Source organism: Hippopotamus amphibius, chromosome 8 (genome assembly GCF_030028045.1).
Source record: "Hippopotamus amphibius kiboko isolate mHipAmp2 chromosome 8, mHipAmp2.hap2, whole genome shotgun sequence".
Taxonomy (NCBI): Eukaryota; Metazoa; Chordata; class Mammalia; order Artiodactyla; family Hippopotamidae; genus Hippopotamus; species Hippopotamus amphibius.
Genome location: NC_080193.1, coordinates 99,091,706 through 99,119,530, shown reverse-complemented (window position 1 = coordinate 99,119,530; position 27,825 = coordinate 99,091,706). Strand labels below are relative to the sequence as shown.

The following is a 27,825-nucleotide window of genomic DNA, read 5'->3' as shown; positions in this document are numbered from 1 at the left end:
AAATTTCTCATATAGATCATGTTTCTGCTATCTAATTATTCTCCTCTAGTGAGTAATAGTAAAGGCCTTAAGATAAAAATAAATTTTTTTTGGAGCAAAGAATAGAGAAGTTGGAGAGATCTATGACAAGAGAAGGGGACAGAGTCAGCTACTGAGGGAGAGGGAAGTGCTGAGTTCCTGGGGCCCCTCAAGGATAAGAAGAGAAAACGGCAGCTTTTTCAAGAAGGCTCTAAGGTTGGACACTAGAAAAAGACAAGCAGGATTCCCTAACAATGTATCACTGCAGTCAACATAATAACTTTTTCCTCCTCACCATAGTCAGATAAGAAATGACAGTGTAGGTAGAACCTTCCTAAGGATGACAACAGGAAAGTAATATCTCAAAAGCTGGGTGGAGTTATGTTTCTGGCAATATGGCATTCTAGATATTCTTTTAAATCTTTTCACTATAAAACCCCTAAAAATCACTGTACTAAATGTAAAAATCATCTTTTTAAATGTATGGCTGAGCTGGCAAGAAAGTAAGGAAAACCCTTGTGACCTGAACTGAAATGGGAGCATGAATCTAGAGACACCAGTTATTGGCTCTCCCATGGCCCATATGATCTTTCCTTTGTTGTTACCTCCGTGCAAAGCTCAGAAGGTATAATGTAGGACCTGGAAATTTGCTTAAATGCCTAGAACCAATAAGTATCCTAGTTTTTGGTGAGAGGCTCTGTGTGCATGTTGGGGGTACATTTTCAACTCTGCCTTAGCTTTCACTTTCCTTGCAGGGAATCTCAAGGTCATCCAGAGATGAGAGCTTAGGCCCTTTTCAGGTCTTTCTTGGCAATGTACAGAGCCCTGGGCATGAGCACAGCCCTATACATGCATGTGGCCTTCTTGATTCGGAAGCGTTCCAAAGCCCCTGTGTATGTCACATTCCTGGTTTTTAATTTTTTGGTCAGTATAATGTTTTCCCCCAACTGGTATCCATCACCTCAGGCAGCTGCAAAGTTAAGTAATTGCCTGTAATTGTTTCTGACAAATGCTTATGGGAAAAAAGTTTTCATACTGAATGAGTGCTGGGTTAAGTCAAATAGACGGTCTTGCAAGTGAGATTTTCCAGGAAACAAACAGGTCATAGAGTAATCCTCTGGGGATGACACTTTGAAGGAGCTCCAGTCCCTTTCTGTTCCTTCCAATGGCTATCAGACTGCTCATCTTCACCATGAATGCAGGCTATGGGTTTTCAAGAATATCACAAAGCAAGAGAGTACAAGATGGGACATGGGCAAGTTAAAAATGCCACAAAGCTCATTTCTTTTACTGAGATTGAACTGTTTTTCCCCTCCTCTTCCTCCTCCTCCTTCTTCTTAGATAAACACTCCCCACATTGTTGCAAGCCTCTGGGTAATTTCCAGAGTTCTGAAAAATTTGATTGTGACCATTTTGCCAGTTTCTTGTTGCTTCTGTGGAAGAGAAAATTTTCTGAGGTACTTACTCCACTACTTTTGCTGATGTCACCTGGGTAGGGAGTTTGAATTGGCATACTTTGTCTGGAAACTACTTGGCCCAAATAGCATAGTGTTCTTTTAAAGATTAGGCTTATGGGGACTTCCCTGGTGGCACAGTGGTTAAGAATCCTCATGCCAATGCAGGGGACATGGGTTCGAGCCCTAGTCCGGAAAGATCCCACATGCTTCAGAGCAACTGAGCCCATGCTCAACAACTATTGAGCCCATGTGCCACAACTACTGAAGCCCACAAGCCTAGAGCCTGTGCCCTGCAGCAGGAGAGGCCACCACAATGAGAAGCCTGCGTATCACAATGAAAAGTAGCTTCCACCCGCCACAGCTAGAGAAAAAGCCCGCCTGCAGCAACGAAGACCCAACACAGCCAAAAATAAATAAATACATACGTAAATACATACATAAATAAATAAATGTTTTTTAAAAATTAGGCTTATGAAATCTAAGAAGAGGAATATAGAACACTTAATAGTTAAATTCCTATGGAAAAATGTATATTTTCCACTATTTCCTTCTCCTTCCTAAACTTGCTTTAGCCCTAGAGACTATAAAAGCGAAAGAATAAATAAATGAGTTAATCAATTAAATTTGTGACTCATCAAAGGGTCCAGTACAGGCACTTAAACATAACAGCTACTCAAGGAATGGTGCTAAACCAAAATAGATTGTCTCCAAAAAAGGCAAAATTGACCTGTTCTCTATTATATCTTATCCTATTCAGAACATTAAATATTTAGTTTTATATTTATCCCACATAAAATTGTATACTTTTTTATATTGAGGATTTCCCACTTTCTTTAATTTTTATGGGATATATCTTAGTTTGGGTAAAAAGTCCTATAATATAGTTATAACAGTAAATTCTTTCCATTAAAAAAAAAGAAGAAAGGAGAAAGGAGGGAGGAGACAGGAAGATATTCTTGTCAGTTGTCAAGGTGGTGGCCACTGACAAATTCTGCAAGTATTTCAACAAACACTAGCAGAAATACACTTATTTTCCATCAGAAAACTCATAACTAGCTCAGTTGAAGGACATCAGGTGAAGAAGCCTGTTTGGAAATAATCTGAAAAGATTCTTGTGTCTCATGTCTTTCTTAATTTGTTATAATGCATGAGTCATAATATTTTAAGAGGATTAGAGCTTATAATGAGAGTGCTACATTTAAAGGACTAAAAAAGCTTTAGTAATTATATAATATGATTATGAAACAACATAATATGATGGGATAAGAAAATATGATTCTTTCATTTCTTGTTCTCACTAAAATTCCAAAAAAACTAAGTGGCTTTTTATTTTGCTTTATTCTTTTGTTAGAGAAGATGTGAAAGTTAAGTAGAATCTGGCTGGCCATGTTTTCACACACAAACACATATGTGCACAAATATTGACTTATTTTTATAAAAATGTAATAAAAATGGTATAAAAGGGACTTCCTAGGTGGCGCAGTGGTTAAGAATCTGCCTGCCAATGCGGGGGACATGGGTTTGATCCCTGCTCCAGAAAGATCCCACATGCCACGGAGCAACTAAACCCATGAGCCACAACTATTGAGTCCGTGTGCCACAACTACTGAAGCCCATGCACCTAGAGCTCATGCTCCGCAACAAGAGAAGCCACAGCAATGAGGAGCCCATGCACCACAATGAAGAGTAGCCCCTGCTGGCCACAACTACAGAAAGGCCGAGTGCAGCAACAAAGACCCAATGCAGTCAATAAATAAATAAATAAATAAATAAATAAATAAATAAATATTTTTAAAAATGGTATAAAAACCATTTTATATTTTTACTTCTCCTTGAATGTCCTTAATGAATAATGGATATAAAAGCAGGCCTTCAATTATTATTCTAACAAAGATAATACATGTCTTTAAAAATTATTTCATCTGTATTAACACAAAATCATCTAAGAAAAAGCAAATGATATTTTCCTCAGTTCTTGTGACATTAAGTCTTATGCCTTTCAAATCTGAAAAAAAAGGAAGGTTCTTCAAGACATCAGACCCAGTCTTCTTAGAAAGTCTTTGTCTCTATAACAAAAGAGGCAAGGATATACAATGGAGAAAAGGCAGCCTCTTCAATAAGTGGTGCTGGGAAAACTGGACAGCTACATGTAAAAGAATAAAATTAGAATACTCCCTAGGACCATACACAAAAATAAACTCAAAATGGATCAAAGACCTAAATGTAAGGCCAGACACTATAAAACTCCTAGAGGAAAACATAGGAAGAACACTCTTTGACATAAATCACAGTGAGATCTTTTTTGATCCACCCCCTAGAGTAATGGAAATAAAAACAAAAATAAATAAGTGGGACCTAATGAAACTTAAAAGCTTCTGCACAGCAGAGGAAACTATAAGCAAGACGAAAAGACAGCCCTAAGAATGGGAGGAAATATTTGCAAATGATTCAACAGACAAAGGATTAATCTCCAAAATATATAAACAGCTCATCCAGCTCAATATCAAAAAAACAAACAACCCAATCAAAAAATGGGCAGAAGACCTAAATAGGCATTTCCCCAAAGAAGACATACAGATGGCCAAGAGGCACATGAAAAGCTGCTCAACATCACTAATTATTAGAAAAATGCAAATCAAAACTACAATGAGGTATCACCTCACACTGGTTAGAATGGGCATCATCAGAAAATCTACAAACAGTAAGTGCTGGACAGGATGTGGAGAAAAGGGAATGCTCTTGCCCTGTTGGTGGGAATGTAAATTGATAGAGCCACTATGGAGAACAGTATGGAGGTTCCTTGAAAAACTAAAAATAGAGTTACCACATGACCCAGCAATCCCACTACTGGTCATATACCCAGAGAACACCATAATTCAAAAAGACACATGCACTCCAATGTTCATTGCAGCACTATTTACAATAGCCAGGACATGGAAGCAACTTAAATGTTCATCAACAGATGAATGGATAAAAAAGATGTGGTACATATATACAACGGAATATTACTCAGCTGTAAAAAGCAATGAAACTGGGACATTTGTAGAGACATGGATGGACCCAGAGACTGTCATACAGAGTGAAGTGAGTCAGAAAGAGAAAAACAAATATCGTATATTAACACATATATGCAGAATCTAGAAAAATGGTACAGATGAACTGGTTTGCAAGGCAGAAATAGAGACACAGATGTAGAGAACAAACATATGGACACCAAGTGGGGAAAGTGGGGAGGGTTGGGGGGGATGAACTGGGAGATTGGGATTGCCATATATACATTACTAATAAGAAAAAAAAATACCAAATTGTACATTAAATATATGCAGTTTATTGTATGTTAACTGTATCTCAATAAAAGTTCTTAAAAAAAAAAAAGAAAGTCTTTGTCATGGAAAAACAAATAGAGGGGTTGTTTCAGTTTAAAAGAGAAAAGACAAAAAAGAAGGGGGGAATTTAATGTGACCATTGATTAGATAGTGATTTTAAAAAGCTATAAATAGTAAAAACACAACATTGTAAAGCAACTATACTCCAATAAAAACTTACCTACACACACACACACACACACACACACACACACACACACACACACACAGAGCTATAAAAGATATTGGAGGATAATAGGGGGAATTTGAATGAGTTGAATGTCATTAAGGTATTTTTTCATTTTCTTAGGTATGTTAATGATATTATTTTGTAGGAGAATCTTTTTTATTGTTGGTGTATGCTGAAGTTTTTAGGGCTGAAGTCTATAATTTAACTTTCAAAAGATTCAGAAAAATATACATTGCCCTGGGATAAACCATGATGGAAAAGAATATAAAAAAGTATGTAGTATATACATGTATAACTGAGTCACTTTGCTGTACAGCAGAAATTAACACAACATTGTAAATCTACTATACTTCAATTAGAAAAAAGTCCTGCATCAATTTTAAATTTCCTGTAATAAGTAAATATATCGTGGCTGTGTAAGAGAATGTCCTTTTTCTTAGGAAACAGACACTGAAAAATATAGGGGAAACGGGGCATAACGTATGCAACTTCCTCTCAAGTGGTTCAGAAAACCTACATACACACATACATAGAATATAAAAGCAAATGGGGCAAAAGTTTAAAAATTAGTGAATCTACATAAGGGGGATATGAGATAATTCTTTTGATTCTTCTTGCAACTTTTCTGTAAGCTTGAAATTATTTTCAAATAAGAAATATGTGTGTGTGTGCATACATATAGATATATACACACATAATTACAGATCAACCAGATATAGCAAAATGTTAACAACTGATTTAGGTTATAAGTCTATGGTTGTTCTCCATACTATTCTTTCAACTTCTCTGAATGTTTAAAATTTTTCATAATGAAAATTTGGAAAGAAAATACAGGCCAGAATGTTTGCTATGGCTTACCTCTTTAAGACTTGCAAGATTATGGCTTTATTTCAGGTTGCTGCCAAGAGTTTTCTAGTCACTCTATCTGTGATTAACTTAGAGAACATAAATTAGCATACCAATTAGACTCTTAAAATTTCCCCCTCTATAAAGCTGAATTCTGTAAATCATTGATTATTTACCTCCCCGCTCTAAGAAACCCTGTTATATGTACAGTGTAAACTCTGAGTACCAAAACTTTGTCTTTTTTAATTCTCTGCTACATCCTTAGTTGCTAGATAAGTTTCTAGAACAAGGAATATGCTCAGTAAATATCTGTTAAAGGAACAAGTGAGGAAGATATAAAATAAATATAATTTTGGTATAGATTAATAATTTTACCTACTAAACATTAACTCCTATCATTATGGCCGAAATTAAATTTGGTTTTACTGTTTTTGCTTACTTTCTCTTTCTTACTTTAAGTTGGGAGAATCAGAGTTCTGTAATTTTTAAAATACATTTATTTACTTATTTATTTACTGGTTGCGTTCGGTCTCCGTTGCTGGGCACGGGCTTTTTCTAGTTGCGGAGAGCAGAGGCTACTCTTCCTTGCGGTGCTCGGGCTTCTCATTGCGGTGGCTTCTCTTGTTGCAGAGCACAGGTTCTGGGCACACGGGCTTCAGCAGTTGTGGCTCGAGGGCTCAATAGCTGTGGCTCACAGGCTCTAGAGCACAGCCTCAGCAGTTGTGGCACACGGGCTTAGTTGCTCCACGGCATGTGGGGTCTTTCTGGACCAGGGCTCGAACCCGTGTCCCCTTCATTGGCAGGCGGATTCTTAACCACTGTGCCACCAGGGAAGTCCCCAGAATTCTGTAATTATTTCAGCAACCAAGTAGTTAATCTGGGTGAAGCTGAGCTGGGAAGTATCAATAGTTTGAAGTAATGCTTCTGGGTTCCTGGAGGGAGGAGCAGAGGGTCTTTTGAATGCAAACCCGTTAGGGTGCTCAGGTGCAGAGTGACCTTGAGGAAAGAGGTGCAATGGCAGCTAAGGGCTTAGGAGTGGAGGACCCACCACACAAGGTTGAGCTGACTTGAAACCAGGAGAACCAATGCTCCACTACATGTGGAGGAATGAAGTCAGAGAATATAGCCTATTTATTAGCAAACTGTCAATGTTCACTCAATGAGATCGGAAATGAATACAGCTGCAGTAGACAGAGTAGCCAGGAATCAGAATGCAGAAATCAGGATTGGAGCAAAAACAAGGGAAAACTAAACAGATGTGGAAATAGGGTGCAGCAGCCGGGGGGCATCAGTTTTGTCCTGTTTGGATGTTTCCCCACATGGGCCTGGGCGGAAGTGTTAACCATGAAACAAGAGCCTTCCCATAATCATGACCTCCTGGCAAACCACTGGGGCTGATGGTGCTGGTGACTAACTGGGGCTAACTTTTCCCCCGGAGGCACACACTGCTATTGTTTCAGGGCACCCTTTATATTCTACTTTACTATCTTTACTATTTCTACTTCCAGCTCAGAATTAGAGAAAGTCAAGCAAAGTATCACCAAGAATCTTCAATTTTTCATTTTCATCCTCCCGTCCAGCTCCCACCTTCTCATTTTCAAATCTAGAAAGCTGCTTGCTCCCTAGGCCAACTTTTATTCAATATATTTGTTTAAATTTATAATTTTTTTGCAATGAATAATTTAAAATTATCCTTTAAACTAACAGATCATCAAATTATCTGAAGTGTTTTCAAAGTGAAGTCTTATACTGTTTAAAAAGGACCACACTTCTCAACTTCTTGACACACTGAAGTGGAACACTGGAAGTAAAATCAGTACAGTGGTCTTAATACAGAGGTACACTGTCAGACATGACATGATATTTAGACATCCTGAAAAATATGATTTATAGTTGGGTTTTATTTCAGGTTCTCGCCTCTCTGCTTGTCATTGTCTTTGTGTATTTTAAAATTGTGCAATAATCTCATCCAGAGAAATACAAATGAATTGTGTCTAATGGAATGCAATCGATGATTGCCCTTTAAATATTGACCAGTTTTGCTAGTTTTGCAACTATTTATAAATACATTTCAACATTCCTGATGGTCTATACATGTATGAGACTGAATTCTCCTTTTAACCCATTGTAACATGTTAACTGATTCTATCATTAATTAATGAGTTAAATAAAATCTTTGAAACAGGTTAACTTTCTATTTGTATGTGAGTCATGATTTACCTGTTTTTTAAAAAATGGTCTTTTAGGGGCTTCCCTGGTAGCACAGTGGTTAAGAATCCGCCTGCCAATGAAGGGGACACGGGTTCGAGCCCTGGTCTGGGAAGATCCCACACGCTGCAGAGCAACTAAGCCCGTGTGCCACAACTACTGAGGCTGCACTCTAGAGCTGGAGAGCCACAACTACTGAGCCCACGTGCCTCAACTACTGAAGTCCGAGTACCTAGAGCCTGTGCTCTGCAACGAGAGAAGCCACTGCAATGAGACGCCTGCGCAACGCAACGAAGAGTAGCCCCCGCTCGCCACAACTACAGAAAGCCCATGCCCAGCAACGAAGACCCAACATAGCCAATAAAAATAAATAAATAGATAATTAAAAAAAAATAGTCTTTGAAGACTTCCCTGGTGGTCCAGTGGCTAAGACTGTGCGCTCCCAATGCAGGGGGCCCTGGTTCGATCCCTGGTCAGAGAACTAGATCCCACATGCCATAACTAAGAGTTCACATGCCGCAACAAAGATTCTGCATGCTGCAACGGAAGACCCATCGCAGCCAGAAAAATAAATATTTATAAAATGGTCTTTTAATAGGTCTTCAGTCCAAAACTATTGCTCTGACCCTGGGAGGACAAATGAGTGTAGGGAGAGGTGGGTAGGGATGTGGTAAGGTTTTTTAAAAAGTGTATATGAAGTTTCTTTCTGGCCCACTCAATCTCCAAAACCTAAATTTACCTTCCATTCCTAGGATGATGATGGAACCAAACATCAGAACAGCAGAAGGCACTCATTTAGGGGAAGGGGTCAGGTGGGGCTGGGGGCTTGGTTTAAGTGCAACACCAGGCGAGCAGAGAAGGGCTGAAGGAGAGAGAATTCTGATACCACCACAAGTTTGTCCTGCTGAGGCAAATTCTTTCTTTAGGGATCCCAGATTCTTTTCCCTGCATCCTTCATTCCTATCTGCTCTCTTTAAGGACAGTATGTGAAAGCCAGGCCCTTGATGTGACTGTTGGAATCGAAAGACCAATGAGCAAGATTAATACAATTGTTTTACACCGCCAAGATATTAACACAGAACTCAAACATGTGCAGCTTTCCTTTTATCTCTCTTTCTCTTTTTTTGCAGTCAGACTGAGGCCTCTTAATCCCTTTGGCTGCTACTCAGAGGAAGGGAGCCAAGCCCATGTTCTAGCCATCCCCAAACTCCAAAATAATTGGTTAGATATGGCACTTTGCCTGATGAACGCTGCAGCTGGAGAACACAGAATGCCTTCCTCAGCCTGAGGATACACTGTCTGCCTCACCAAAGCGGGATGAAGAGAAGTCCCAGCAGCCACCCAAGAAATTCCAGTTCTATCTGATCGGCACCTGCCCTTGCCTCGGCTCTCCCTCGGGATGACTAAACCCATCAGGGTGTTTCTGTAGGGTGGACTTTCATTTCTACATTTGCTTCTCCAGCCCTCCGTCCTTGTCTGTCTTCTTTCTCTTCTGTCACTCTGGTTAAACTTCCCTCCTCCCTAGCAGTCCCTCCTCACCACGTGCTACGATGTAATCCAGAAACAATCTCCATCCTCTCTGGGCAGTATTTTATGGCTGCTAAGAACGAGAGCCCTGGAGTCAGACAGGTCATGGTTTCTAACTGCAGTGCTGCTTATCACCTACCCGTATGGCCTCGGAAAGTCAGTCAAAAGCTCTAACCATCAATTTCTCCATCTGTAAAAATGATTCAGGGATAATAATAATATCTACTTTATCGGACACCTGTGAGGAGGAAATGAGGCAATGGAGTGAAGCTCAGTATCGGACAGTCATCCATTACTACTATAATTTTCTTCTCAGTCTCGAGTCTCCTATTTCCTATTTTCCCTCTGTTTGTAGTGTACTTCTATTTCCTATTTTCTTATTTGTAGGCACTTCACATCTTCCCCCTCAACCCAATATAGATACTGATGAGAGTCAAGACATGCCAGCCCCAAATATGGCACCTTGGCATATGGAATAGCTCAAGCTGAAGAAATAGGAGAAACAACAGGTACAGGAAGGATTTCTGACCTTCCCTTGAGTCAGGACATGAGATCCTCATGCGAGAGGTGCCTTCCCTACCCCCTTAGGAAAGGAGCATCTTTATCTCCAAAGAAGGAGGGATGCTGAGAGGAATCTGAATGAACAGGCCTTGCTAAGTTTCCCCCGATTTACTATCCTTAGCTCATACCCCTTTTGCCCTATCACACTTCTTGATGACTCTCCACTTTTCATGCAACCTAGTTCTCATAAAAACGCTCAGCTTTAACTATTTCCTCGGGTCTTCATTTCCTTATGAAAGCTCCCATGTCATGTAAAACTTTTATTTAAAAATTTGTATGTTTCCCTCCTGTTAACCAGTCTTTAGTTATAGGTGCCCCAGCCAAGAATTTAGAGAAGGAAGAAAAGATATTTTTTTTCCTCCCCTACATTAGTAAATCAATGACAGTGGTCACAGGTACCATATTTTTTGATTACAGGCAATTTCAGTTTCCTCATCTTGATGTGGGGAGAAACACCATCAATAAGCCATTGTAAGGTTGTTGTAAGAACTATACAGGATGATGTATATACGTGCCTAGCCCAGTGCCTGGCTCATAGTAAGAGCTCAGGAATTGTGAGATATCATTGTTATATCTTATTTTATTAATCCTTTTATTAGGGTATATTATGAAATAATTCACATAACTAACATATGGCTTTGTTGAAAGGTACAAATTCTTGGGCTTCCAGCTAGTTTAATGATCACGGGCTCTAATCAGAGAGCTCATTTAATGATATTATTTGTAATTAGTTTAGATAACATTTTGGATTTATGTTTCATCCTAAAAGAAAACGTTAGCTGAAAGATACCACTGTGAGCAACAAAATAATGATTTCCTGCTGTTACAGTAAAGCTACATTATATTCATTCCTTCTTTTCCAAAGGGGAACACTTTGATTCTGTGATAATGTTCTACTTAAAGGAGTTTATTTCATTTTACATCAAATGATTCATGTAGATAAGTTCATGTCTTGTGATGAAGATGGGAACGAAGTAGCTGAGCTTCTTGCTGTAATCTCACTGACTTGCTGTGATCCAGCTGGCTAGAAAATACATCAATTGCCTGGCTCAGAAAAAAAAAAACAAAAACACAGAAAACAAAAAACGAGCTTTTCCAAAGAAATTATTTGGGCATTCTCATAAATTTCATGAATGAGTTATTTACTGACTGCTTGAGAAAAGTGTAAAAAAGAAGAAATGGTCATTTTTAGAAAATTATTGAAGTGCACTCAGTGAATTTGAGCAGATTCCACTTGACATGGCTTGAAAATAGATCTAGTTAACTAAGACAAATAAATGGGTGTGAATATTCCTGTAAATAATCTAATAAAAAGTTAAAATAAAGAGAGACTCTCCACAATGATTTCCTCCACCCCTCACCCATGTTCTGGGGATAGAATACATTTCTGAGGAAATTTGAAAATACCACTTTTATATAGTGTTTGGTGTATTATAATCTCTCCTCAGAGATAAATAGTTTTAGGTGCATGCTGAAGTTCCCCCTTTCCTATTCAATCTCTCAAAAACCAAAAAGCAAACCGAGGAGAAATGCCATGCTTATACATGAAATATCATTCCAGAGCAAGGTGTCTTTCCCACACAAGGAAGGAATAATTTAGTCATTTTACTATCTTCTAAGTTTTTCCATCTTCTTGGTTGGTGCACATAAAAAACTGAACTAAATACATTGTGTGAGTGTGCTGATAATGATAAAATTACCCCAGAGGTGAATGGTCTCATTTTGAATAGAGTTAATGAAATGAAAGCTCATTTGGGGCAGAATGGCAGTCAAATAGAAGACTCTAGATTTCCTAGGTGGTGCAGTGGTTAAGAATCTGCCTGCCAATGCAGGGGACATGGGTTTGATCCCTGGCCCAGGAAGATCCCACATGCCATGGAGCAACTAAGCCCGTGAGCCACAACTATTGAGCCTGTGTGCCACAACTACTGAAGCCCATGCACCTAGAGCCCTTGCTCTGCAACAAGAGAAGCCACCAAAATGGAGGAGGCTGCACACCACAATGAAGACTAGCCCCTGCTCACTGCAACTAGAGAAAGCTCGCGTGCAGCAATGAAGACCCAACACAGCCAATAAGTAAATAAATTAACTAAAAAAAAAAAGAGTCATGCGTAGTATTATCTATATACAGTTGGGTAATAGAATAAACAATTTATATAAACTTAGGATTTCCCTTAAAGTAACCAAACAATTGATTTGACTAAGCTCTTATTTCCTGAACTTGCTGACAGTTTGGAATTAAGGAGAAAACCACCAGTTCTTCTAAAGGGTAAGCTGTGTTTTTAGATATTACTTTCCTAAGTGATTTCTCTCCTGACCTCCACAAGCCTATCCCCAACCTATACCAGGGTCCCTGCTCTACACTCTTCACTTAGAATTTTTAGTTTTATGCATATATATATATTTTTTTTAAACTGAAGGTTTCCTGTTTTGTTTTTTATTTATTTATTTATTTATTTTTGGCTGCAGTGGGTCTTTGTTGCTGCGCATGGGCTTCCTCTAGTTGCCGCTAGTTGGGGCTACTCTTCGTTGCAGTGCTTGGGCTTCTCAGTGCGGTGGCTTCTCTTGGTTGCAGAGCATGGGCTCTAGGTGTGCGGGCTTCAGTAGTTGTGGCTTGCAGGCTCTAGAGTGAAGGCTCAGTAGCTGTGGCGCATGGGCTTAGTTGCTCCATGGCATGTGGGATCTTCCCGGACCAGGGATATTTATTGACTGGCAGAACAACTACTCAGTGGGTTTTGATAAAAGGCATTCATGTTCACGGGCATCTCAGCAACAACTAGCATTTATTTATATTTGTCTGAGAAGGCAAAGGTGAGTTTGAGAAGGAAATTTAAGCTCTTAATTACCATCAAATCCATTAGTTCTAGTTCTCAGTTCCTCTTTCTTATTAAAGGTGTTAAAAGAATGTTGACACTCACTCCTTAGAGATGTATCAAATCTGTCTGGCCACTAAATTAGACCAGGACTTTTGAATGACGACACGTCCCACTTACAGGGAAGGATGATGAGAGTTTTCTCTAAACTATTATCAGGAGCAAATTACTTTGCTATAAACCAGTTATTTAATAATATATTGCTTATAATTAAGACCAGTTTACCTAACTATGTTCACAATGAGGAAGCAAATACCAAAGATACCTAATTATATAACACCGTTTAACACATTACAGTAATAAGGTAACATCTCTTGAGTACTTGTTAAGTACACTACAATGCTAAGCAACTTTACATGCATTTTCACATTTCATTCTCACAACAACCCTGTGAGGTACTATTATTATTTCTATGAGGCTAAGAGAGGTTGGGCAATTAGCAAAAATGGTGAAGCCTAGACAAGACTTCTGGGTCTGTCTGACTTCAGGGACTTTCTTCTTAATCCTTGTATGGAACCTCTCTGTAGTAATCATCTGTTAATGTGTTTATCTCCCTTGCTAGCCGGTGAGAGCCTCAACGGCAAGGTCTAAGTTTTACCCATCCTGTATCTCAAGTACAAAACAGAGTGCAGGAAACATAACAAGTGCTCAATAAAAGTTTAGTGATTGAAGGAGAAAGTGCTTTCTCCATCCTCAAAACTATATTGTGTTTGGTACGGTTTTAGCGTTAAACATAGTTAACTAATACATAATGTGCATACATAAAATATACAAATCAAACAGGTACTTATGTAATAAAACAAATACTATATGAATATATCTTACTATTTTTATTAAGTTAGTAGTCGATATTTTACGTTGAAGCATAAGACATTGCCATTTTGTTAGGTCAAAAATGGTCAAGGTCAAATAACAGCAATTTTATATGATACAACCTCATTAAAAAAAAAAATCTGGGCTTCCCTGGTAGTGCAGTGGTTAAGAATCCACCTGCCAATGCAGGGGACGCCTGTTTGATCCCTGGTCCAGGAAGATCCCACATGCCGCAGAGCAACTAAGCCCATGTGCCACAACTACTTAGCCTGTACTCTAGAGCCCATGAGCCACAACTACTGAGCCCACACACCGCAACTACTGAAGTCCACGTGCCTAGAGCCCGTGCTATGAGAAAACCCAGGCACCGCAATGAAGAGTAGCTCCCCTGCTCTCCACAACTAGAGAAAGCCCACACGTACAGCAACGGAGACCCAATGCAGCCAAAAATAAAATAAATAAATAAATAATAAAATAAATCTTAAAAAAAAATCTATGTCAACTCTTAGTTACATAATTAAACAGAATGCTCCGTTACCAGATGTTTTCCACTGAAGTAGCAGTTTATCGTTATAAACTGCCAAAGAGAAAGTGTTATGAAAAATTAAGGATGTCGTATCTATAAGCGCTTTCTTCTAGGTCTAATGATCTAATTTCACATACAAATTATTTCTCAGGCCCTTAAGACCTAATGAAAATTCAAGCACATATTATTAGACTTGGCTTGGATTCTCTCTTTTCTAAGCTGCCAGGTTGCATACCTCCTTGCAGAAGTCCTTCTTCATTAGCTCTGCCTTTATCCCAAGCCCTGATGCACCCCCTAGTGTTCCTCAAACACTTCTGTAATGATTATATGTGTTTATAATGATCACTTTTTGTTGAATGTTGGGGTCTGTTATATGCGATTGTGGAAAGCATTTAAAATGGAGGAACTATACTGAAAGGGAGCAAAATATGCCACCCCCAAATATGCCACTTTGGCATATTGATTATTTTGAATTAAAGTTAATTGAGAAACAGTTGGTAAAAGTAGGACACTCTGACCCTCCCCTTTGTCTCCCTGAAAACAGGAAATAAATCTCTTATGTGAAAGGTACCCTCCCTGTATCAGAAGGGTAGAAGGCATCCTTAGCACCAGAAACAGGGAATTTAGGGCCAAGAAGACTGTATAAACAAAACTCGTTACTTCTTCACTAATTTACTACCCCAAACCCAAACTTCTTTGTCCTGTCAATTCTTCACAAATTTCTTGTTTGTCTAAAAGACTTAAAAGCTGCCTGCCTTGGTTACCTCTTTAAATTTCATGGACTCCTGTACATATAAAATTAAATTTGTTTTCTCCTGTTAATAGGCTTTATGTCAACTTAATTATTATACCAGCCAAAGAACTTAGAAGGGAAGAAAGGAAAAGTTTTCCACCCCTACAATACCCAACTGATTCAGTTATTATACTAAGTGACTGGGTGGTTGACCATGGACAGTTCTTAAATAACTTTTTTGTTTCTTGCATAAAAAGAAACACAGAATAAGAACTTCAGAGAGTAATCCTTTGAGGCCTTTTAAAGCACACATGATAAGCTTTGCTCTGCATGATTCCTGAGAAAAGGTTATGACCTCTCCTTAGGGAATTCTTTATATGTTAAACTTTATGAAATAAAGTACTCTCTTGGCCTCGCCATGCTTTGAATGCTGTTATCAAGTGGCTGCATTTTTGCTAGCAATACTAACAAGTTCTCCTGGTTTTGGTGTTCTAACTTGGTCCACCTAACCCACTGGTGGGCCTGAATTCTTTTTCTACTCCAGTTTTCAATTTAAAAACTACACCCCAAGCAAAGTCCAAAGTCCACTGGGGAATTTCCTGGTTCTAGTTAGGTGAGCCTGGTTTTGAGTGAATCTATATTATTTGGCTTGGTTAAATTCTGGAATTCCGTATGTAGATCAGTAACACTGGTACTATAGATTTTCAGGACTTAAGTGAGAACTTTCATTGCAGAATTTAATTAGCTGTGGATTTCCGAGAGAATGGAAGTTGCAATGTGGTTAAAAATAGCACAGTGAAAAATGTAAAGTGCTATACAAGTATACTTTTATTTTAACCAGAAAATTGACAGTGGGCACAAGTGGGGTAGTATTTAGAGTAGTATTCAGGATTCACTGGGGTGTCCCCATTGGCTGATGCAATATCCACTATATTTGCCCAATAAAGAGGTCATACTTGAGAAGAGTTCACTGAAAAGTATTTGCAGGGCCTCCAGAAGGTGAATAACATGCGTGGGTAGACCAGCTTGCTCCTCTTGTGCACCAAGACTCTATCAGGTGTGCTGCCAAAGTGCTGGGCTACTTGCCTTGTCAGAGTTGAGTAGAGCTTTGGGCTGAAGTAAGGGTAGTGGGCTGAATTCGCTTCCATTTGTTGCTGTTGTTGTTGTTGTTGGAGACCCAAATAGAACTGCTTGTATCCTGATGTTTTAGTGGAAACAACTCTGCATTTTTAATTGCATGCTGCTCTTATGCCCCCTCTCCTCTCAGAGGTCAAGGACTGTTCTGGGCTCCTGCGTCCTAGCAAGTTCTTCCACAAGCCTCCTCAGGCCAAGAAGGACTTTTGGTGGGTATACCCCATCAGTTGCTCAGTCAAGTCCAAATCTTGTCATCTCATTTTGACTCATGATGGGACACCACCAGTACCCACTATCTCACCTCTGTTAACTTGCATCTATTCCTCCCTTTTCTGAACTCCATACACTGTAGGCATTACATACTTTTAAAACTTTTTAGTTTAATAAGTTAATTCCGTCTCCCAGGTAGCACAAATCTAAGCTTACCGAGGATAGGAACCTTCCATTAAAATCCTTGTGTCCTCTCCTACCAAACCAGCCAAAGGTTCAGTCAATATTTGCTTGCCTGAATGTGACATGTAAGATGGCTGCTCTCAGTTAATGATAAACAACTTCCTTCATCGCCTCAAAATGGAAAATAGCATCTTTCAAATAAGTAACGAACTCTCTACCTCCCATCTTCCTTTGCTTGAAACTGAGAGTAGAACAAAACAAAACAAAATTTAAATTATTCAGAAAGACTAAGAGATTGTTCAGAGATTGGATCAAGATGGCAGAATAGGAGGACGTGCGCTCACTCCCTCTTGCAAGAGCACCGGAATTACAACTAACCACTGAACAATCATCAACAGAAAGATACTGGAACTCACCAAAAAAGACATCCCACATCCAGAGACAAAGGAGAAGCCACAGTGAGACAGTAGGAGGGGAGCAATCACGTTAAAATCAAATCCCATAAATGCTGGGTGGGTGACTCACGAACTGGAGAACAGTTATACCACAGAAGTCCACACACTAAAGTGAGGGTTCTGAACCCCCTGTCAGGCTTCCCTACCTGGGAGTCCAACAACAGGAGGAGAAATCTCCAGAGAATCAGACTCTGAAAGCCAGCGGGATTTGATTGCAGGACCTCCACAGAACTGGGGGAAAAAGAGACTCCACTCTTGCAGGGCACACAAAAAGTAGTGTGCTCACCAGGACCTGGTGGAAGGAGCAGTGACCCCATAGGAGACTGAAGCAGATCTACCTGCTGGTGTTGGAGGGTTGCCTGCAGCGGTGGGGGGCAGCTGTGGCTCATCAAGGAGACAGGGGCACTGGTGGCAGGGGTTCTGGGAAGTGCTCATTGGTGTGAGCCCTCCCAGAATCCGCCATTAGCTCCACCAAAGAGCTGTGGACTCCAGTGCCAGGTGGCCTCAGGCCAAACAACCAACAAGGTGGGAACACAGCCCCACCCACTGGCAGACAAGCAGATTAAAGTTTTACTGAGCTCCGCCCACCCAGCCCTACCCACCATCAGTCCCTTCCATCAAGAAGCACAGCCGAGGCTCCGAGATAGCTTCCTCCACAAGAGAACAGACAGCAGTATCAAGCAGTATCAGCAGTATTTCTTCTTGTGGAACTGAAAACCACAGCCACAGAAAGATAGAGAAAATGAAAAAGCAGAGGACTTTGTACCAGATGAAGGGACAGGATAAAACCCCAGAAAAACAACTAAATGAAGAGGAGACAGGCATCCTTCCAGAAAAAGAATTCAGAATAATGATGGTGAAGATGATCCAGGACTTTGAAAAAAGACTGGATGCAAAGATGGAAAAGTTTCCCAAAGACCTAGCAGAATTAAAGAGCAAACAAACAGAGATATGCAACACAATAACTGAAATGAAAAATGCACTACAAGGAACCAATTGCAGATTAACGGAGGCAGAAGGGTGAATAAGTGACCTGGAAGACAGAATGGTGATAATCACTGATGCGGAAAAGAATAAAGAAAAAGGAATGAAAAGAACTGAAGACAGCCTAAGAGACCTCTGGGACAATGTTAAACGCACCAACATTTGCATTATAGGGGTCCCAGAAGGAGAAGAGAGAGAGAAAGGACCCGAGAAAATATTGGAAGAGATTATAGTTGAAAACTCCCCTAACATGGGAAAGGAAATAGCTCCCCAAGTCCAGGAAGCGCAGAGAGTCCCAGGCAGGATAAGCCCAAGGAGAAACATGCCAAGACATATAGTAGTCAAATTGACAAAAATTACAGACAGAGAAAAGTTATTAAAAGCAACAAGGGAAAAACGACAAATAACACACAAGGGAACTCCCATAAGGTTAACAGCTGATCTCTCAGCAGAAACTCTGGAAGCCAGAAGGGAGTGGCAGGATATATTTAAAGTGATGAAAGGGAAGAACCTACAACCAAGAATACTCTACCCAGCAAGGATCTCATTCAGATTCGACAGAGAAATCATTACAGACAAGCAACAGCTAAGAGAATTCAGCACCACCAAACCAGCCCTACAACAAATGCTAAAGGAACTTCTCTAAGCGGGAAACATAAGAGAAGAAAAGGGCCTACAAAAACAAACACAAAACAATTAAGAAAATGGTAATAGAAACATACATATTGATAATGACCTTGAATGTAAATGGACTAAATGTACCAACCAAAAGACACAGACTGGCTGAATGGATACAAAAACAAGACCCATATATATATATATATATGCTGTCTCCAAGAGACCCACTTCAGACCTAGGGACACATACAGACTGAAAGTGAGGGGATGGAAAAAGATATTCCATGCAAATGAAAATCAAAAGAAAGCTGGAGCAGCAATACTCATATCAGATAAAATAGACTTTAAAATAAAAACTGTTACAAGAGACAAGAAAGGACATTACATCAAGATCAAGGGATCCATCCAAGAAGAGGAGATAACAATTATACATATATATGCACCCAGTATAGGAGCACCTCAATACATAAGGCAAATGCTAAGAACTATGAAAGAGGAAATGCAAGGCAGAAATAGAGACACGTAGAGAACAAACATATGGACACCAAGTGGGGAAAGCAGGGAGGGTTGGGGAGGAATGAATTGGGAGATTGGGATACCAAACTGTACACTCTAAATATATGCTGTTTATTGTCTGTTAACTGTATCTCAATAAAAGTTCTTAAAAAAGAAAGACCTAACATACCTTCTTTATTTAATGCAATAAATTCCTTTATCACAAGCCAAGTCTTTGTGCTCCTCCTGCAAACACTTGCTGTATGCAGTGTTTCACACACTGGAGTTCACATGGGCTGGTTGATTGTGTTTGTTGAACAAGGGGCCAATGAGACTACAGTTGGGTGGTTGGCTCTTGCCTGGGTCAGTGTGCTTCACACAGAGAGAATCTCTTCCACAGGCAAAGCCAGGCCCCATTAATCATCTCACCAATTATATTCATTAGGCAGAAGGAAGGACTGCACAGTTTCTAGCAAAAAGTTTGTGCCCAACTCATGTTTACTTTGTTCCTACCGACACCATTTTCTTTAACAATGAAGACCATTTTTCAACTTATTTGAGTATCATGGAATAATCAGAACACACTATCAATATGATAACTGAAGAATATGAAAACATAGAATCTGAATAAAAAATTTGTCCTACCAAATATTTATTAGGTACCCACTGTATGTGCTAGGAACCCATTACATATATCACACTGAGCAATGACTTAATAAGCAGAGGTTGAAAAAAGGAAAAGGGGTGAGACTAGAGTTCTGGAAGGAACCTAGCCCATCAGGTTAATTAAGATGAAACTGAGGCCCAGGAAGTTTGTTCTGCCTCAAGCCATGAAACAAGTTAGAGGCAGAGTTGGGATTAAACTCTGGGGTGACAGACAAAAGCAAAATAGCAAGTATAAAGATGTGCAACCATAGATTTGGGACATGTTTGGAAATTGTCCAATTTAAGAGAATGCTGTGTTATTTTTTATTATTATTATTTTATTTTATTTTTTTTGGGGGGTACACCAGGTTCAATCAACTGTTTTTATACACATATCCCCATATTCCCTCCCTTCCTTGACGCCCCCCCCTCGAGTCCCCCCCACCCTCCCTGCCCCAGTCCTCTAAGGCATCTTCCATCCTCGAGTTGGACTCCCTTTGTTATACAACAACTTCCCACTGACTATTTTACAGTTGGTAGTATATATATGTCTGTACTACTCTCCCGCTTCTTCTCAGTTTCCCCTTCACCCCCCACCCCCTCCCATACCTCGAGTTCTCCAGTCCATTCTCTGTATCTGCGAGAATGCTGTGTTATTAATCTTCATTTAGCTAGTTATGCTTTTTCTGTCTTTAAAATTGTTATACTATCAGTTTTTATTGTGGTCTTGGCTTTTACTACTTTCATTAGAAGTTTAATGAGGCAGTGGGGGTAGGGGAGGGAAGGATTGGGAGTTTGGGATTAGCAGATGCAAACTATTACATATAGGATGGATAAACACAAGGTCCTGCTGTTTAGCACTGGGGACTATATTCAATATCCTGTTATAAACCATAATGGAAAAGAATATGAAAAAGAATATATACATGTATAACTGAGTCACTTTGCTGTACAGCAGAAATTAAACACGATATAAGTTAACTATACTTTAATATAACTTTTATTTTTAAAAAAAGAAGTTTTACGAGGCAGGAACCTTTACTAAAGTTAATGCCACCAAAGAAACCTGGTGAACTCCTGGGCATATACCCGGAGAAAAGCATAATTCAAAAAGATACACGTACCACAGTATTCATTCCAGCACTATTTACAATAGCCAGAACATGGAAGCAACCTAAATGTCTAGGTTGACAGATGAATGGATAAAGAAGATGTGGCATATATATATATATATATATATAAAACAGAATATTACTCAGCCATAAAAAGGAAGTAAATTAAGTTATTTGCAGTGAGGTGGATGGACCCAGAGTCTGTCATAAAGAGTGAAGTAAGTCAGAAAGAGAAAAACAAATAACACATGCTAACACATATATATGGAATCTAGAAAAATGGTACTGATGAATCTAGTGGCAAGGCAGGAATAAAGACGCAGATGTAGAGAATGGACTTAAGGACACAAGGCGGGAAGGGGAGGCTGAGACAAAGTAAGAGAATAGTATTGACACATACACACTACCAAATGTAAAATAGATAGCTAGTGGGAATCTGCTGCATAGCACAGGGAGATCAATTAAATGATTGGTGATGACCTAGAGGGGTGGGATAGGGAGTGTGGGAGGGAGGCTAAAGAAGGAGGGGGTGTGGGGATATATGTATAAATACAGCTGATTCACTTTGCTGTATAGCAGAAACTAACACAATATTGTAAAGCAATTATACTCCAATAAAGATGTAAAAAAAAAGGAAAAAGAAAGAAAGAAAGAAAGAAACCAGGTGAATTAAAACTGAAGAGCCCCCACCAGACTGAAGGGTTTGACTTTTTGTGGTTTATATGAAAATTGAGACCTGAAGAAAAAAAATAGATGCGGGACTTCCCCGGTGGCGCAGTGGTTAAGAATCCGCCTGCAAATGCAGGGGACACAGGTTTGATCCCTGGTCCCAGAAGATCCCATATGTCACGGAGCAACTAAGCCCGTGTACCACAACTACTGAAGCCCGGTGCCCCAGCAAGAGAAGCCACGGCAATGAGAAACCTGCGCACCGCAAGGAAGCAAGCTCCCACTGGCCACAACTAGAGAAAGCCCGTGCGCATCAACGAAGACCCAATGCAGCCAATAAATAAATAAATACATAAAATTTTTAAAAAATGAATGGGACTTTTCAAAATTATATAGTTTTAAAATTATACAAGTAATGGACTATTAGAGAAAGTTTGGGAAAAAAGAAGGGATATATCATCTGAAGGGGTCCAGCATATGTCACTGTGGCATAAAAATTATTTTGAGCAGAAGGCATTTGAGGTTCCAAAAGAACTTAATTGTCATAAATCCCCTCCCCAGGAGCAACAAGGAAAGGTTGACTCTTATCGACATAGATGAGAAGTATCCACATCAGATCTAAACTGACAATGTCACAAAAACTATCATACCGTCCATCTATTCTCTTAAAGGCCCATTTATATTTCTAAATAGTCATTTGTTTTCCCATTAAGTGCCCTTTCTCCTCCTCCCTTTCCCTTATTAAGAAGTCACTTGTTTTCCAGTAAGTGTCCTCTCTCTTCCTTTCTCCTTAAGATGGTATATCAGTCTTAAATTCTAGCCGTCTCTTTGAGTCACATTTTTCTGTGTGTTCCCCTATGTATGTTAATAAAAGTACATGATAAAATTTTGTGTTAGCTCTTGCTAAATCAGTCATTTGTTAGTTTAATTCACAGGTCTTCAGAAACGGAGCTTAATAGGGTAGAGGAAAAGTTTTTCCTCCCTGATATACCATCAGTTCATCGTCAGCTCAACACAACTATTTTCAGTTTTGTGTATTTTTCTTAAGTTTTTTTCAACTCCATTTACTTTTTACATAATTATAATCGTTGTTAGTATTATAATATGAGCACTCATCCATTATGCTACATATCCCTCCAAATTATGATTGCTTAATGATGCTAAATATTTCACTGAGATAATATGTAAGAAGTTTCTTAACTAGCTTCCTACTGTTGGAAAATTAGATTGCTTCTGACTTTTTAAAATTATAAGTAATTTGAAAAAGGTCTTTAAGCACAAAACTTTTCTTTTTTTAAAATTACTTTTGTGGGTTAGCTTCAACTGCTGTAGCCTTTGAAAGGGGAATGTTGGGTTAAATAGTTATCTCTTGAGGAGATGACAGTTAGTGGTAAAGTAACATAGAAAATGTATGACATTCTTTTATCAACTAAAGGACTTAAGTCTTAGGTAAAATCCTTTAAAAAAGTCCATGAAAAAACTTAAAAATCATTTAGAGTCTGGAAGAAGTACAAACATGAAGAGAATTATTCAGAAAAAAGAATTACTTTAGGTAACTTGAGATTCAAGAGAGGTCCCTTGGCTTTTTCACAAAACAAAACATACTAGTAGATTAATTTAGCAACAAGTTTGTGGAAGCTTGGGCGAATGAGTTTTTTTTTTAAGTGAAAAGTACCAATTTAAGAGAATAATTGCTGGTGAAAGTTTCATTATCAAATTTTCACTTGGTTTTCATTAGCTTTCATTTGGAGGGAAGGATAAACTATCAGACAAAAAGCAGTTGGTGCTCACAGTTATCTCACTACCAAAGGAACAGTCAAGTTAGCTGAACCTTTTCTCCCGTGTACTTCCCTTCACTTAGCCATTTGTCCTTCATTAGATGAGCCCAGATACCAGTTATTCTAACAGGTGACTGATTATGACATTTTAAAAACACAGCAACAACAAAGAAATGTTTGTTTTGAAGTACCACAAGCTATTCATCTTAAAAAGATAGGAGAAATCAAGCCACATTACAACTCAATTTAGAATTTTTTTCCTACCTTGTAATCGAAGGAGGGCAAAATTAATTTTCATTTCGAGAACCGTTTCCTCCTACTCGATTTCACTACAGTGGGCTTTCTACTAACGATGTTTGACATTTCTGAGTCACGACTACATTTATGAGCTGTAATTTTCTAGGTAAAATCTGAAGAAAAGACTGAGAATTCATTGCACCCTCCCAACCCCCACCCTAGCAACCTTCTCCTGTTCTCTCTTTCAGTGTTTTAGATTTAATCACAGCTGTTGCAAATCCTGTTACGATCTTCCTAAACACTTTGGACAGGACCAAAAATATAAATCTGCACAGAGAGCTTTCCATAAACTATCAGGAGTCCTTTTCCTTTTTTGCCAGCTGGTAGTTAGTCCAAATACTGCTTTGTAAATAAATCATCTGCAGGCATCCTCATCAGGTCAGTTGCAAACATGTCAGTGCGAGGAAAACAAGAAAGCACTTACCAGTTAACTTTCTGCCATGAGAGAAGCTTTGGGATGTGTGGTGTAACCTCCCTGCTCCAGAATGAAATGGATGGTGGTTTTCAGAACAGCTACGTTGGACACTCTTTTCCCAGCCTCCTCATTTGGCTTTTATCTGGCTTTTGAAATGACACTGTAGAGAATGATGCTGGGTTTCGCTTGAATGTGGTTCTTCCCTTCCTCCCCTACCCTCATAAAATCCATCATGTACTCCAGGAGAAAAGTAAGCAGTGAACACACTGCACAAATTCTTTTGCTCAGCATGTACACGTGTGTAACTGAGGTTTGTTTTTTGAATGGAAATCACTGCTGTTGGCTGCAGTGCTGCAGGCTGAAAACCAGTGATGGGGGAGGCACCAACCCCTCCTTTGTTCGGGTGGGCTTTTGCTTATGAAAAGTCAATTTAAATTTCATTCCAACCATGGGATGAAAAGAACCTTAGAATGTCAAAGGAGAGCTCCTCCAATGCTCAGGGGCTCATTAGGAGAAAAATTTTATCTCCTGGGTTTCAGTGTATTTCTGGTAGGGAAGAATCAGAATCACACCTTAGTTAAGTATGTAGTTTAATTTTTACTTAGGAGGTTGAGAGAGAATTTTCCAGCCTTTGAGGAAATTAAAGGTCTGATTCTTATCTCTTATGTCACCTGTGGCCCTGTGTACCTAAAGCAGGACTCAGAATTCTGAAACTCATCAGATGAGAAGTGTGGAGGCTGGCGGGAAGCCAGCCTTGATGTGGCTAGCTTGTCCGTCTGCAGAGCTAATGTGATTTTCATAACGTCTAACATCAACTTGAGAAACTGAACATTATTAGGTCATAAAATGTCGTTAGGCAAGCTAATTGAACACTGGTAGGTGAGCGGCCAGAACACACAATTTGTATTTGCTGTGAATGCCAAGGGCTTAGCAGAATGTGCCATCCCGAAATATGCCTCTTTGGAGGGTAAGAATTATTTTGAGCTGTTTATTTTAAAAAACTACAGGTGCAGAAGCTCTGAAAGCAGAGTAGAAGTTACCCATTTGGAAGGGAAATCTTACATTTTTAAAGGAAATTTACATTAGAAAGGGGGCGTTTCAGGAAGACAGCTGTTACATTTTTTCATCTAAGAGACTTAACTGCTTGATCCGGCCAACTTTGTTTACCAAACATTTCCTCTTTTCGCCTTCTGGTGAGTTGCCTTCCCCTACCTTTAAGCCCCAGACCCTGCTATGTGTTTGAGGAGCTCCCCTTCAACATCCTAAGGCTTGCCTTATAGCTGATCCTTTATTCAAAAGTAGTTAAAGCTGAAGTGCTCAGGTGTACTAGACATAACTTACCTACATTGGTTAAGCTGGTGAGTCAGTTCACTGGAGGTCTAGTTAAGAGAACCTCTCTTGTAAGTTGCAGAGTTGGATTCAGTCCTAGGCATTCTGACTCCAAATACCATGCTCTTAAGACACTTAACTATTAGACTATTCATATCTCTATGAGAAGAGATGTTTCCAGAACTGAGTGACTAGGAGGAAGTGGCAGGAATGACTTCTGCCAAATAAAAGGCTTTCAGGACAGTTCCAGCACTTTCCAAATCACTGCAAGTTCTCTGAAGCCTGTTGTGGTTAGGGTTTCAGGGGGTCTTTCTAGAGGGGTACATGTTTTATAAGCAGGTCTACAGGGCCAACTGGGCTCAGAGGGAAAGATACACAGTACCTCTATCATATTGTTTTGGGGAATGGGATCTTTCTTTAAAAATAGCTTTTCTCCACTGATGCTAGAAATTTCACTGTTAGAAAATTGTTAAGAGATTCCATTTTAAAAGAGGAGATTTGTATTAATTAAGTGACGCTCCAGTGGTTAGAATGGATTGGGGATTTTAAGATGATCATCCCCTCTCCCTACCCCAACCCCTCCAGAAAAAACTGGGGTCAGCAACTCGGCCTCCCATCTTTTAATATGATTAAGAATATCTTTATTCTTTTCCTTTCTTGTTTGATGTTAAAATAGCATATTTGCCCCAAACACCTAAATATGCTGATGATAGAAATTTCAGAAATAGACGTTTGGGAGAATACAGTCAGGTCATATTGGTTTTTGTTAATGGTCATTTCTAATTTTTTGTTGTTGTTTGTTAAAACTTTTTTAAAAGTCTTAAAAAAGGAAAAAAAATTGACCCAGAGCATAACCATTGGAAAAGAGATAATATGATATAGATGGACATTTTCTTTTAAAAGAAGCTGATTTGTGAAAAAGGGAAAGACTTCACTTCTTTTGAGTTTTTTCCCTCATGTCATACGGGGAGATGACTGTCTCCTTGTGTAAATGCCCTCCTTAGGCCTGTTTCTTTGGGGTAGGCAGAGTCGGAAATTAGACCTGGGGGCCTTTACTGGGTTAACAGTGAGGCCTGGGACCATGCAAAGCCTTTCCTCAGGACTCACAGCTGCAGACTCATGTCTTTGGGTGGTCACATCGAGGAGCCGTGCTCACCGGGCCATACAGGGCAGCCTCCGTGCAACTTAAAGCAGAGAATTCTTGACGGGCACAGAAGACAAGGCCTTCTTCAAATTCTTGTTTTAAATTATGTTTGGCCCCAGCAGGAAACCAGCCTTGAGGATACTTAGTAAATCTGTTAAAGGATTTTGCATATAGCTTTTTAATCAAGATAAACAAAGCTCTAATTACCTGTGGAAATGGAGGGAACAGCTTCTATTGTTGTCTTTTATTGGAAAAAACCCTTCTCTTTTAATATGCCAAATGCCAAATCAAATGAAATCTACAAACAGGGATTTAGAATGATGTTCTTAACTATCAATCTCAGATGCTCAGGGCTTGAAGCTTTGGGGGCTAAGCAAACACTCACCTCTCAGAAGGTGCCCATGCGGTGCAGCTGCAGGGAGGCGGGCGGGCAAAGGCTTCTGGTCTCTGTGCTCGGAAGCTTTGTGGTAAATAATTTCTCCGGGAGAACTGGCCGCAGCTACCACAAGTCTTGGAAGAAGTATTTCCTCTTTTTGTAACCAAGGGAGGTAAATAATCTTTTCACTTATTGCCCTAGGAAAAATAAATGCAGTTTGCCAGTGGTTAAATAAATCCGGTGTATATCTCTTAGTCAACAGGCATCTGGGTGACACCATCCTTGGCCCTGACCCAAGAGAAAGGAGGGTTCTGGAAGTTCAGGCCACTCCCAACTATTTACTCTAATTACACCGCTTTTCTCATTAAATTGCAGATTATGGATATGAAGTAAGTGTATCTGGATTTTTCTAAAATGTCACATTTGGGGAAAGGAAAAGGATCAGAGAATAAAACATAGTTTCTTGACTTCTGTAACTGGTTCAATTACTACTTGCATTTTTCATTAGGAAGTTGGTAGCCTGCGGGCGTACTGCAGCTGCGGACGTGTTTTGTTTGCAGTGCACAGTGTTTTCTAGGGTTTGAATTAATTTTCATCATTTAAAAATGAAGGGATCTTACACAGACATCAGATTGTTGGCTCCTCATGAAAAAATTGCCAGATCTGGGCAACCATGGACCTGCATGGTTGGAGGATGCTGAGTAGAGGCCACTTCTCGTGCCACATGGCCACTTCTGGCAGGGCATTTCTTTCCATTTTGACACTTTTCTCCCCTGCCTTAGTCACTCACTCACAGACCACATTCATCTGGACCTTCTGGGAGTTTGCACTTGCAACTCTCACATCCCTTTCCAATTCTTTTCCT

General features: G+C 39.5%; 1 protein-coding gene across 3 annotated transcripts in view; it reads right to left on the bottom strand.

The window, feature by feature from the left end:
• CMKLR2 (chemerin chemokine-like receptor 2) overlaps positions 1-27,125 on the bottom strand; it is a 55,473-nt gene extending 28,348 nt beyond the window's left edge. The window contains exon 1 of one of the 3 annotated variants that reach the window (XM_057745118.1): positions 26,970-27,125. The gene's annotated coding sequence lies outside the window, so the exon portion shown is untranslated. Of the gene's footprint in view, positions 1-24,120; positions 24,248-26,969 lie in introns of those variants that run through there. The other 2 variants (XM_057745116.1, XM_057745117.1) reach the window with 2 other exon arrangements.
• Between the last annotated feature and the right edge of the window lie 700 nt (positions 27,126-27,825).